Source organism: Silene latifolia, chromosome 8 (assembly GCF_048544455.1).
Source record: "Silene latifolia isolate original U9 population chromosome 8, ASM4854445v1, whole genome shotgun sequence".
In the NCBI taxonomy this organism is placed as follows: domain Eukaryota; kingdom Viridiplantae; phylum Streptophyta; class Magnoliopsida; order Caryophyllales; family Caryophyllaceae; genus Silene; species Silene latifolia.
In genome coordinates, this window is record NC_133533.1 from 75,638,462 (window position 1) to 75,652,128 (window position 13,667).

Sequence of the window (13,667 nt, forward strand, 5' to 3'; positions counted from 1 at the left end):
TTCCTCAAGATCATATTTTGATGCGTAACTTCTATGAAACCAAAAATGTTCTCAAAGCTCTTCAACTTCCTCATGAAAAGATAGATGCATGTTTTAATGGATGTATGCTTTTTTGGATGGACGACGCTCTTCTTGACAAGTGTAGAAAATGTGGTAGAGCTAGGTACAAAAGTGCAAAGAATGCAAATGGCAAAAGGGTCCCCGAAAATTTCTTAAATTATTTCCCAATAGGGCCACTTGAATTTATGCCACAAAAAACCTCGCGGAACAAATGCGTTGGCATTATGAAAACCCCCGAGTTAGTGGGACAATGTCTCATCCAAGTGACAGTGAGGCTTGGAAACATTTTGATCATCTTCATCCTTCTTTTGCATCTGAGCCTCGGAATGTTAGACTTGGACTTTGCACCGATGGTTTCTCGGCTTTTGGGCCATTCGGAAACTTGTATTCATGCTGGCCGGTGATGCTTACACCTTACAATTTACCATCCTGGTTATGCATGAAAAGACAATTTATGTTTTTAACATTAATTATTCCTGGACCAAAGAGTCCCAAACAAAACCTTGACGTCTATTTACAGCCTCTAATTCACGAGTTGAAGCAATTGTGGGACACTGGATTATTTACATATGACGTGTCTAGGAAACAAAACTTCGACTTAAGAGCCGCACTCCTATGGACGATCAACGACTTTCCTACTTATGGAATGTTATCTGGTTGGTCAACTGCTGGTGAGAATGCATGTCCATGTTGTACGAAAAAAGAGACTAAATCGATTTGGCTTCAGCATAGCAGAAAATGGAGTTGGTTTGATTGTCATAGATGATACGTGCATATTATATAGTCTTTTTAGCCTATTTCAGCACGTATTTCTATGCATTTTTGTACTGTTTATATAACATTATGCCCCGAATTGGCTACTTTGGTTCGTTTTGTAGAAATGAACGCGAAAGTAGTGGAATCGTACCCTTTTTTGTCCTTTTTGCATGCATTTAGAGGAGACGGGATTTTCTAGAGTGAGATACTGCATTGGGAAGCGTGAAGGCACGGATTACGAGGCAGTCGGGCATGGACTTGAGCTGAATTGAAGACATAAGACTCGATCGAGTAGTTTTACCACTCGATCGAGTGGTTTTTATGGTCCCAGTTGGTCGATCGAGTAGTTTTCTACTCGATCCAAAGGTGCTGAAAAGAGAGTTACTCGATCGAGTAACTATTCTACTCGATCGAGTAGATTGTCCTGAGTTTTGCTCGATCGAGTGGTTTTATTCCACTCGATCGAGTGGTTTCTGCTGTCATGGGCTTTAATTAGCCCGTGAGTTGTTTTATTTCGATAAACTTAATTATTTTCTTATTTAAGCACGCATTAGCTAGGTCATTAGGAGGAGATTTTATTCACTACTTAGCTTTTATCTATCATTCAAGACTGCGTACTACTTTTCTTATTCACTGTAACCTTGTTCTCGGGATTGTTTTGCTCGGGTTTTGTGTTCTTTACGCCGGATTCGCACGATTGTAATCCCTTTATCTTTTCCTAATAATAATCTCTCTTTTGTTTGCTTTAATTCTTCGTTTAGCCTTATTTAATTTCTGCCCTAATTCTCTTTTATGCATTTTATTTGTTATTTCATCATGTTTATTGTTAATCCATTATCTGCTGTTAGTTCTGATAGTAGTAATAGCGATATGAGTAGCTAAATCTAATTCATGTTGGGATTAGGGGATCTACGGTAGAAATGTGACGATGTAGTAAATAGGTCAGATGAATTAATTGTGAGACTCTATCACCATAGCAATTTAATTGTATTCTACCGACTTAGTTGAGTGCACGTTTCTGAGTCATCCCTTTAATCTGGCTAAAATTAATCCTGGATCGAAAGATTGGACTAAATAGGCCTGCTATGAACAGTAGACTACCCTGACGAGAATGAAAGTTAAGTTAGTGGTATTTTAGGATAGAAAGTGGACCGAAAGGACCTTTCTATATCCGTCTTGCGTTAATTTATCTGAGTTGTTTACAGTTGAGTCACTGGACTACCGTAGTGAACCGAAATCCTGGCATGTCCCCTTTTATCTGATAGTTTATCATCTATTTCCTGCTTTTACTGCTCTTGTCTTTACTTCTCTTCCTTTATACCTTTAGTTTAGAAAAAAATTCAAACAACCCCCCCATTTGTGACCAAATAGACGGACTTTTACAGATATCTTGCCTCCCTGAGGAGATCGACCTGACTTCCCTAGCTATATAGTTAGTTTAGTTAGTTTATTTTTGATAGGTTTACGACAGACGTATCAAATTTTGGCGCCGTTGCTGGGGAGGCAATTGTCCTATCTGTCTTTATTCCGTTTATTTTATCCGTCTCAGGGAATTTTCATTTCTTGAGGCAGTTCTTATTCATTTTCTTGCAGTGTTGTTTATGCCCAGGTCAGACAGGTTTGAGTTAGTTTCAGCTGATTCAGAGCCAGAGAGACTATTCAGGTATAGACTCCGTCTGCAGAGAAAATCACGAATGGAAGACTTGAGTACTTTTGAACCAGAGCTACACCATTCTCTTTTCGCAAAAGACATTCCTATCTTTGCTGATCAACAAGTAAAGATGCCAAAACTTTCCAGTCATTCGGTACCTAAAGCATCCTCAATTCCAAAGGGTTTCAATCTCCAGACTGAGGATGGGAATACATTCGACATCCGTCCTTCCTACATCAATCTGGTGGAACGAAATCTTTACAGAGGTGTGGCAGGTGAAGACCCGAGGAAGCACATGGAGGTATTTACAGATTACTGTTCTACTATCCCCGCCACTAAGGGGGTAACTCAAGACAAGATTAAGGAAGTTCTGTTTCCTTTTTCTTTGACTGATTCAGCTAGTGAGTGGCTGACTGACTTGGACCGCACAGCTGCAGGGGTTACAGATTGGGAGTCTATTGCTCTTGCCTTTTACAAGAGATATTTCCCTCCACAGCGCACCAATCAGCTGAGGGCCAAGATTACCAGTTTCAGGTAGGCTCCCGATGAGACTTTATACGAGGCATGGTCCCGATTCAAGAAATTGGTGAGGTCTATTCTTCACCATGGTTTTGACCCATGGTTTATATCTAATCAGTTCTACAATGGGCTGTATGATGACCACAGAGCCATACTTGATGCGGCATCTAATGGGAGATTCCAGGAAAATACAGATGATGATAAGGGATGGGCCCTTTATTGAAGAGATGGCGAATCACAGTGCTAAGTATGGAAACCCAAGGGATGGTATTAGAACTGTTCATGCAGTTGATAAGCAGGTTGTGGCTCAGCTGGAAGCCATGAATGCTAGGTTTGACAAGTTAGAGTTACATTCTGCTGGGGAGCCTCAGACGGTCCATGTACTTACTAGAAGGGAGACCGTCACATGTGAGAGGTGTGGGAGCAATGATGGCCACACTGCTGTTGGCACTACTACAAATCCAGGCAACTACAACACCCCTTTAACAACGATTATTCACGAAAATCACAATAGACGTTGTAGAATGTATGGCGCGAATTTTACTAAAATGAATTACAACGGGTATGGTTATAAAAACCGTTGTTAAAAGTTTTAACAACGGGTAACACATGCACAACCGTTGTTAATAATTTGGCGCAAAATTGACGCAAAGTTAGTGAAAAGTAATCACAACGGTTACTTTTGAAACCCGTTGTTAAAACTTATTTGACAACGGTTGTTGTTTAATAACCGTTGTCAATACCTTCCATACTATAAACCACACAAACACAAGTCTGCTACAGCCACAAAACACAAACCTTAATACACAAACACAGTAGACAAACACAAACACAAAACACACACTTTCTCTCTTTCTCATCGTCTCTTTATCTCTTTCTCATCGTCGCTTTATCTTCTCGCCGTCACTGTTGATTTCATCGTCTAATTATCAGGTAAATCTCGCCGTCACTGTTGGTTTCATCGTCTTTCATCGTCATTAATTATTTTCTTTTTCTAATTATTTCATTTGCATGTGTATGTGTTTTTATCGACCATTATGTTATTTCTTTAAGTATTATTCGCTTAATTAGCTAGTAAAACAAATTAAATAAACTAAAACAAAGAAGAAGTAAGATGATAGAGAGGAATGCATGATAAACATAATTATATATATATATATATATATATATATATATATATATATATATATATATATATATATAAATTAAAAAAAAATTACATTAATAAAAATGCAATTCTTATATTTTCATAGAGAGTCTTATTCTCCTCTATGATATCTCATCCTCTCCTCCTTGGCTATTTGGAGGTCCGTTCGGCAGATTGCTATATCGTCATATAGCCGCAAATCGCTGCCGCTTTTTCTGTCAAGCCATCTTCTTTGGCGTCCTTCAAAGTATAGATCGAGCATCCGCAAGGTAGCTCCTGAAACTTTCCTCAATGTGGAGCAACCGGCGGATGAAACTGTTGTTGTTCTCGATCATAGTAAGAGTCTTAAGGATGATATCATTCATTTTGTTGGAGTTTGGAGTTTGTTTTGAAAGATTAAGTAGGGTTTATTTGGAGTTTGTTTTAGCAGTTAGGGTTTGGAGATGTATAGTGAGATAATGGAATGTTAGTTGAGATAATGCATGTATTTATACTAAGCAATGTGTGGTTTGAGTTGTTTTTTAATTAATATATATATGTTAGGAAGTTGTGCCATAATCATCATCATATCTCTCTCTGCTGCTTCAAATCTTACTACCAACCCTTCTCATTCCATATTGTCCGTTCATATGCACAGGGATGGCAGTAATAATGCATGCATCGGAATTATAACGGGCCGTAATTATGCATGCATCTAGTAATATTTAATTTAATTTTTTTTTTATTTTTTTAAGAACAAACAACAACGGTTATTTATAAAAAACCCGTTGTCTTTAGTTATAACAACGATTTTGTATATTACAACCCGTTGTTATAACTTTCCCCCCAAAATTGAGTCACATTTTCCACAACGGGTTTTTATACTTAAAACCGTTGTTAATAGTTTTAACAACGGGTTCCTTAAGAAAACCAACCGTTTTTAAAACCTTTTACAACGGACGCTTTAACAACGTCCGCTTTTTTATATAACAACGGTTTTTAACCGTTGTTATAGCCTGTATCTGTAGTAGTGTGGCTGTCTTATGGAGAAGGAACAAGTCCTTGCCTTTCAATAACATAGGCAAGGAGGGGGCTCCTATTACAACAACCAAGGGGCGGTCCATCCCAATTTGAGGTGGACTAGTAAAAATGTGCTCAATCCTACCCCTCCTCCGTACCAGCAGCAGCCGTATGTTCCTCCACATAAGAATCAACAAGGCTTTCAGAAGCCTCCTTCCTTCCCTCCTCCCAATCACGGAGCATCGTCTTCTGGAGGGGTGAGTGAGATTGGTGAGTTAAAGACTATGCTGCAGTCTTTTACAAAGCAGTGGCAATTGAGTGATCAACAGAAAGATGCATCCATCAAAGCCCTTGAAACTCAAGTTGCCCAATTGGCCGCGAACCAATCTACAAGGAAACCGGGTCATTTACCGTCACAAACTGACAAAAATCCACATCAGACGGTAAATTTAATTAATTTGAGAAGCGGTCGTTCATATGAGGGACCAGAAGTGTTTAAATCAGGCCCGAGGAAGGAAATAATAGCTGATGAACAGTGTTCTGTCAAAGGAAATGAGCTGACGGCTAAGAAAGTGCTCGATCGACTAGTTTCTGAAGGTCGATCGAGTAGATTTGCTGAAGAAAGTGCTCGATCGAGTGGAATTTCTACTCGATCGAGTGGAATTTCTACTCGATCGAGTGAACAGGAAAAGCCAACTGCTCGATCGAGTGATTTTTCTACTCGATCAAGTGATGCTATTGAAGAAACTACTCGATCGAATGGGAATTTTGGTCGATCGAGTAGTATGGATGACGGACAGCTTGATCGAGAGCTTGCTAGTGCTCGATTAAGTGAGAAATCGCCTGAGAGACCTCGTTCGAGAGGAAAGAAGCGTCCAAAGGATACAGAGCTTGATCCGGCTGACACGTTAGAAGAGAGAAACAAGGGACTCGAGATACCCATCACGGTTCCTTTCCCGAGGCGTCTGCAGAGTACTAAAACTACTCAATAATTCGGCAAATTTGCCGAGATCTTGAGAAGCTTGCAGGTCACTGTACCATTCGCCGAACTGCTGCCACAGGTACCCTCTTACCTTAAATTTATGAAAGAAATTTTAACACGTAAGAGGCATATTACTGATAATGAGACGGTAGCCTTGACTGAGATAGGGACAGCCCTAGTCCAAAATAGGTTACCTCCAAAACAGTCAGACCCGGGTAGTTTCTCAATTCCATGTCATATCGGTACCCATTTGATTGATAACGCGTTATGCGATCTTGGCGCTAGCGTGAGTGTATTACCGTTGTCTCTGGTTAAGAGACTTGGTTTGACAAAGTTTAATTGCACCAACATGACTGTCCAGATGGCCGACCGTAGTATATCACGGCCACTAGGTGTAATAGAAGACGTACCTATTAAGATCGGGAGGTTCTTTATTCCCGTTGATTTCGTTGTACTTGACATCCCCGAGGATTTAACACCCTTAAATCTAGCCTTAGTTATATACGTAAATTCTACGGAAAAACTGGTAGGATATGTTTGTAAATGGTTCAACTAGTCCAAAAACCTGCAATTTCAAAAAAATTTCTAACTAAACCATTCACAACCAATTCCAACTCAAGAAGAGTGTCAAAAACCCTGCAACAACTGATAAACTAATTTACATGCCATAGCTAAATAGAAAGTAGAATGATACAAACCCAAAATAGAAAAAGGGAGACATATGTCCCTTCAAATAATATACAAACCAAAAGTGTAAAAGGTTTACTAATAAAATAGCCAAAACTAGGTCCAAGGTTCCTTGCTCACTAGCCGTCTGTGACCCCCAACAAAGCATCAACAACCTGTCAATCGCATTTTATACAAACACGAAAGCCATAATTCAGTGGGGAGTAACTTCGAGTCCTCCCAGCCACGAATCGTCAAAATTAATGTAGCATGTAATGTAACATGTAAACAATTTGATAAACCATTTACTTTTCATGTATTCTAACAAATGACCCCTAAACTGACCAAACTAACTATCATGTGAATCATATAACAAATTGTAATCCAAACTCTATCAACCATAGCCGGCTTGCATCTCACCTTCTATGATTCATAGAATCATCAAACAAGAAAGGGCAATATATCAAAGACAGGCATAAGTTCTTAGTCCGTCAATAGTCACTCTGTAACTCGAGTCTATACCACGAGGTAGGGAAGGTAATCGAACCGGTATCTTGGCTCGGCGGTTACTATTAAGAAAACATGGCCAAGAGACAACACAACCCTAGCCTAAAATCACCTGAGACCTAGACATGCGGATACACACCACCGCACCCAAGACTCACAACTTTTTTTAAAACAAAGTGAAGTGAGTACCCTAAGGACACCACCGAAGGGTCGGCTAGTACTTAAGGCGACCCCATACTATCAAAATTAGTACCGAGGTCATGCCCCAACTTGGATAAACATCCACTAGTCAGGAACACAAAGGCTATCAAGCGGTGAACATATACTCGTCAGAGACTATAAAGACCTATCTATGATGAAGGCCGAAATACTCACCTAGGACCTAGTCACGGCTAGTCCCGACTTGAATATTTTAGCCCACACCACCCAAAACTCACCACATAAGTCAAGTAAGACACCCACTTAACCTTAAGAGGGCAAAAAGTCCTACTTACCAACATAAATTCTAACATTCTATCATGTGAAAGCTATATAAATGTCTATTTACAGCATACAATCCCAACAGTTCCTCAATAAGAATTCAATACTAATTTCCAATCCTAGCAATTATAACAATATAAAAGGCTTTAGGGGAAACTAGGGCCATTACTACAAAATAAGAAGCTATTTAAATTCAACTAACTAAATAAGAAACTATTTAAATTCAACTAATTACACATGTGAAATAGAGATATAATAAATGGCCTAAAACAAGAAAAGGCCGATTATCTAATTCATTCAACCGAATTTTTACCCGCAACCCCAGCCTGCGGCAGTGCAGGTCAAATTGCGGTGACCAATCACTCAATTAACTGACATCGCATCAGTCAAAGGGACTAAGGCTCAGTTTTCGGCACAATCAACAAAACATTTCAATTATAGCTATAAAATTCATTTTGAGCCTATTAATTACCATTTCATTTTGTAAATTATCCTAACATGTGATAATTGTCAATATAACATAATTTTTCTACCATTAGCATAACTTTTAGCTACTTTTATGATTCTCTTAACAAATTTAACCATGTATACTCATTCTAATTATATCCATGATGAACTTAAAATGACGGACAAAGCATGGAAAACCGCGAAACAAGCAACGGGCCGACCCGGGCCAACCCCAAGACCGGCCGGGGCTGCCGTGGGCCTGCCGGCTGCTGCCGGGCCCGCTGCCGCACCATTTCTTCTCTTTTTTTTCATTTTTATACATTATAAGACCGTCTGAAAATTAATTAATCGTCCCCAATTCAACTTTGATAATTTAAACTACCAAAAGGCACAAATTAAGCTTGCATGCAACTAAGTTTAACATGTGAAAATTACTACCCAAACAAAAATTCACCAAACATACAAAAATCAAAAACATGTGACGATCTTTCGTCGAGTAACTCGAAATATGTTACCTTAAGCTAGAAAATGAGCAATTAGTCCTCAAAACCGAAACCCTAACCACAACTAACCGCTATCCTCTACAATATACGAGTCCCCGAACTCGTCTTCCAATCCTTCACCTAAATAAACAATTAAAACACAAAAATAAACATCAAAACCGAAAATACCGAAATATAGTCTTAAAATAACTTAATGAAAATTGAAATTAGAACATACTAAGTTGTAGATCGTGGCGAGGGGATTCCGGAAAGGTAAATTTCGCGAAAAACGGACAAGAAACGAAGGATTTATGACGATTTTGAGCTTGAATGTGTATGAAAATGGAGTTTGGGTGTTTTTAGAGGATGAACAACAAGAATTTCAGAAAAATAAAAGGAAAGGGGAGGGGGAGCAGCCGGGTAAGGGAAGAAAGAAGGAGGGAGTCGGGATTTTTAGTCGGGATTTACGAGTCGGGTTTGATTTGTCTTGATAATAATTAAATCCGTAAGTCACACGCAAATTCCGTCAAGTCCAAAGTTTTTAAACACGAGATTACAATAAAATTGAGTATTCATACGACCCATTTCCAATTTCGTTTACCCAACGTTCAAACGAATTGTCATTCTCCCCCCGATACACCCTTATTTCGAAATAAAAGATTTTACACGGTTTAAACTATTTTTAAACCTTTCAAAACTATCAAAATAAATACTTTTCTTCAAAATATAATAAAATTATATTTCTTTGAATTATTTTTACTTTAAATACATAATGTCAAATTTTACTTGATTAATTAATTATTTTCGAAACATATTAACGGTCCGGAATTTACGGGCGTTACAGAGGATGTACATATCCCTATTATTTTAGGGAGACCATTTTTGTCTACTGCCCGTGCAGTAATAGACGTCGGGGGTAAGACGTTGACTTTTCAGGTAGGGGACGAGGAGCTGATATTCTATCAGTCTAAGTTCCGGAGGGCTCCCATGCAAGCTCGGCCTTGCAATGTCCTCTCTTCTATTGACCCTATTATTGACACTCCAAATTAAAATTTGGAGTATTGTGCTGCTATTGTTACCCTTCCGCCTCAGTTTGAGAGCAAAAAGGAGGAAAGTTCGTCTGTTTTCCTTGCTGCAGATACAGATGAAAACAATGAAGAAGCTGTCAAAGGGCAATGTGCAATTAATGTCAATCAAATTGGGAGTGACGATGCTAAAGCCGGTGAGAACGGTGCAAGGGTGAGAAAAGTTCGAGCATATGTGGATGTGAACTATTCTCCTCCGAATGATTCAAGTTCAAGCTCATGGAAGCAGAAGAGGACGATCAATGTTGCTGAGGTGACGTCCTCCAGTCAGGAGCCCTCCGTGGGGCTACTGAACTGCTTTGGGAAGTGAGCGGGGAAATGCCCCGTGTACCAACTTGTATAAACAATTTTGGAATTTTCCGTTGAACTTCTTTTATTGCTTTTAATTAGGACAATTAAATTTTAGACAATTTTTAGCGTAGATAAAGACTATAGATTGTTACTTTGCGTATTTGGTATTTTGGGATATTTTTTGCACGTGTTTTTATGCAGGTTTAGGGAATTTTTACGCAAATATAAAGGAAGAATGACGAATTAAAGAGCTTACACGAGAAAAAAGGGCTCGATCGAGTACTTTTTGTACTCGATCGAGTGGATTCTGGTCGATCGAGTAACTCTATTTTAGTCGACCGAGTAAAGCACAAAAGGGGAGTTCTCGATCGAGTAGCTGGATTCATGAAGTCCTCGATGGAGCAGTTATAAACCACTCGATCGAGTGAAAACGCAAGGGACGCAGGGAGTTTCTCCTTAACTTCTTTGTTTTTGGTCCTATTTTCATTTCTTCCCTATTTTTCGACATCTCCCCTTATTTGCGATAAAAAAAATCCCCCAAATCCCCATTTTTCTTGCCCTCATACCAAATCTGTCACCTACATCCTGTTCTTTGTTAATTAATCATTCAAAGCCCCTTATTTTCCCCTTCATTCGTGCTCCTTTACACGGTTTATTAGCGGGTTTAGGGTTTGCGGTTTTCGATCAAAAAAATCGCCATTTTTGGTTGTAATTGAAGATTAATTGTAATTTGTAGGTTCATTCTCAGCAAATAAGTGATTCCTTCACCTCATTGAATTTTAATTTCATTTATTTCGAATTTTTATGAGGTAACCTAGGTTAGGGTTTCGAAATTGCTTATTCAGTCGAGTTTTTCGACTTATACTGTCATTGTTTGCCCTTCTTTGTCTTGCTTGATGATCATTCCCGTCTCCTCACTGTTTATTGCATGTTTAATTCGAATTTTGCGCGAGATTTGCGTTAAGGGGTCTTTACAATCGAAATTTTCGACTGTCATACTGGGTTTTCATGCTTTCATGCTTAGTTAACTCCATTTGTTGCTTAATTGCTGCTGTTGTTGACTGCTATCCCACCCCTATCGCTGTTTACATGCTTTAATTCGAAAATTTTGAGGAAATTGGGAATTTTTCGAGCTGTAGTCGACTTTTTCGACTGGTAGGGGAACTGTCATGCTGGTTTTCATGCTGTTAGCCACTGTTTTTCTTATAAATTCCCCTGCCCTTTGTATACAGGATGGAGTCTAGCTCACTGCCCTCTACTAGCTCGACTTCTAGTCCATCCTTGACTGAGACGGTGGTCCCTGCTGTTACCACCGCCTCCACTTCAGTTAGTACCGCAGCACCCGTGTTTTTTGTTTTTTTGCCCAGGTACCGTTTTACTCCGCCTAGCTCTGTTGCTAGCTCATTTGCTTTGCCACTTCCGTTACGGCCACCACCACTACTAGCACTGCTGCTAGCCTTTCTTCGTCAGTGGTGGCCACAAGAGCCACATCCTCTACTCCAGCCGCTGTTTTCACACCTGTGGCGGACTCGCCTGCAGTTGCAGCTGCCTTTAGAGCGGCCCTAGTTCCTCACACCGTCACTGCACGGGCTTCTGCTTTGGGTTCTAGAGGCCGGGGCCGAGGTCGTGGACGTTACCGTTCTACACCAGCTCCTGCTACCTCTACTTCTGCCGCTCCCTCCACTTTGCTTCTCCTTCTGGCACGGTTACGGTCCGAGGGGACACCTCCCTCGACTCTCACCCTGACTATCCGCAGGTAATTTTTATTAACGCTGTACATCGTAAGAGGTTTTATCACCTCCTAGGCTGTGAGTTTGTACCTTCCCGGTTTTTAGATAAACCGGCACTTGATAGACTCGCCATTTACGAGTCGGTTTGTGAGCTTCTAAGCGGCATGGGGATGACCGGGCTCATCACTATGAGCGGTCGTACCTTTCTGGAGCTGAGTCTTGAGTTCCTCAGCTCCTTCATCTTCTCCGCCGGGGCACACGATGCTGACCCCGCTAGTTCTTCATTGTCTTTCCGGTTGTTCAACCGGACTTTTCAGATGACTTTGGAGGAGTTTAGTCGCAGACTTGGCCTCTCCTCTACGGGCGATGCTACCGCCCCTAGGAGGGTCATCCGTCAGCTTTGGAGGACCTTGGCCCGGACCACCTTTCCCGAGCGAAAGCTCGCACAGGTCCACCTTCCCCCTGCCCGTTACTCTCTTAGGTTGATTGGGAGCACCATCTTCGGCCGAAAGGAGCCGAACAACATCACAAACACCGAGCTCTCCATCCTGGGCGGTTACTTGAACGTTGACTGTGAGCGTCCTTTTACCCTCAACATTGCCTACTTGACTGCCCAGTACTTCAAGCCCAGGGGCTGAAGGAGACGGGATCTATTGCCTGCGGTGGCATAGCCACCATTCTTGCCCGTTCCCTCTTCCCCGTCTGGCCTCGTGACTTGCAGTACCTCGAGGGAGAGAGGTTTCTGAGTCCGGATGCCATGCTTTCTCAAAGATTGGCGACCCGGACTACGGACATGGAAGATAGACGGTTCCTTGTCTGTAGACTTACCTTGTGACACTCTCTCCCGTCTAGACCCTTTGCCTACTGTCGCTAGGGGCGCCCGACTGCCACCTCCACCTGCTTTCCACCTTCCACTCCGACCACCTCCCACTATACCCGCCGCCAAGAAGCGGCGTAGAGTTGAGACTGGAGAGGGGTCCACACCTTCTGGGAGTGCCCAGCCTTCCACGGCTACTCCCATTGCGACCCCTACTCCCACTCCTACTTCTGCACCACCCACCGACCAGACACAGGCACAGCCGGTCCTATCGGCTACTTTCATACCACCTCCACCCTTTGTGGCGTCCGCGGTCATGGACCAAGGGCGCCGTGACGGTTTGTTGCTTGATATTGTAGAGCGAAAGGCTCGTATGGAGAGGGACTTAGCTCTTACCTTGCACCCTCTGTACGAGTACCACTTGAGGCGACACCGTCCGATCCTAGAGGACTGGCCACACCCTTCCTTCTACCGGTACCCAGCTGCTTGGTACCCGGAGTCTGCTGAGGAAGAGGAGGACGAGGACCCAGCGGTGGCTGCGGAGAGAGCTCGAGCTGAGTAGAGGAGGAGGAGAGAGGAGGAGGAGGATCCGGAGTTCAAGGTGGAGGACATTCGTGACGAGGAGGCTGATGAGTAGCTACTGGTCTACTCACTTCCCCAGTTTTCTGGCTGGTTTGGGCAAGTTCGTGTTTTGTATTTATTTCTTACTCTTTTATTTTTGTCTCCTTTTTATTTCATTGTTTTTATTCTTTATTGGTTGTATATTCCCGTTCCCCTGTATATCTCTGCTGGTGTATGCTGGAGGACAACGAGGGTGTTGTCCGTTTTGGTGTGGGGAGAGTATTGCATCCTTTTGAGTCTGCATTTGCATTTGTTTTGCATTCACGTTTATTTATTTCAGCTTGCATTGTTTATTTATTTCATTAAAAAATCAAAAAAAACAAAAAAATTAGAAAATTTCAAAAAAAATCCAAAAATATTCACGTTTATTTTTGCATATAGGTTGAGTCGGAACGGTAGATTTCCGTGATGAAACTGCACTGTAACT

General features: G+C 41.3%; 1 long non-coding RNA gene across 1 annotated transcript; it reads right to left on the reverse strand.

Annotated features, from left to right (window-relative positions):
• Window positions 1-6,621: 6,621 nt before the first annotated feature.
• Window positions 6,622-9,100, reverse strand: LOC141594419 (uncharacterized). Its single transcript, XR_012522186.1, has 3 exons — window positions 8,935-9,100; window positions 8,730-8,837; window positions 6,622-6,956 (listed from the first exon to the last, which is right to left on the reverse strand). It is a non-coding gene; the product is annotated as an uncharacterized LOC141594419 (long non-coding RNA).
• Window positions 9,101-13,667: the final 4,567 nt, after the last annotated feature.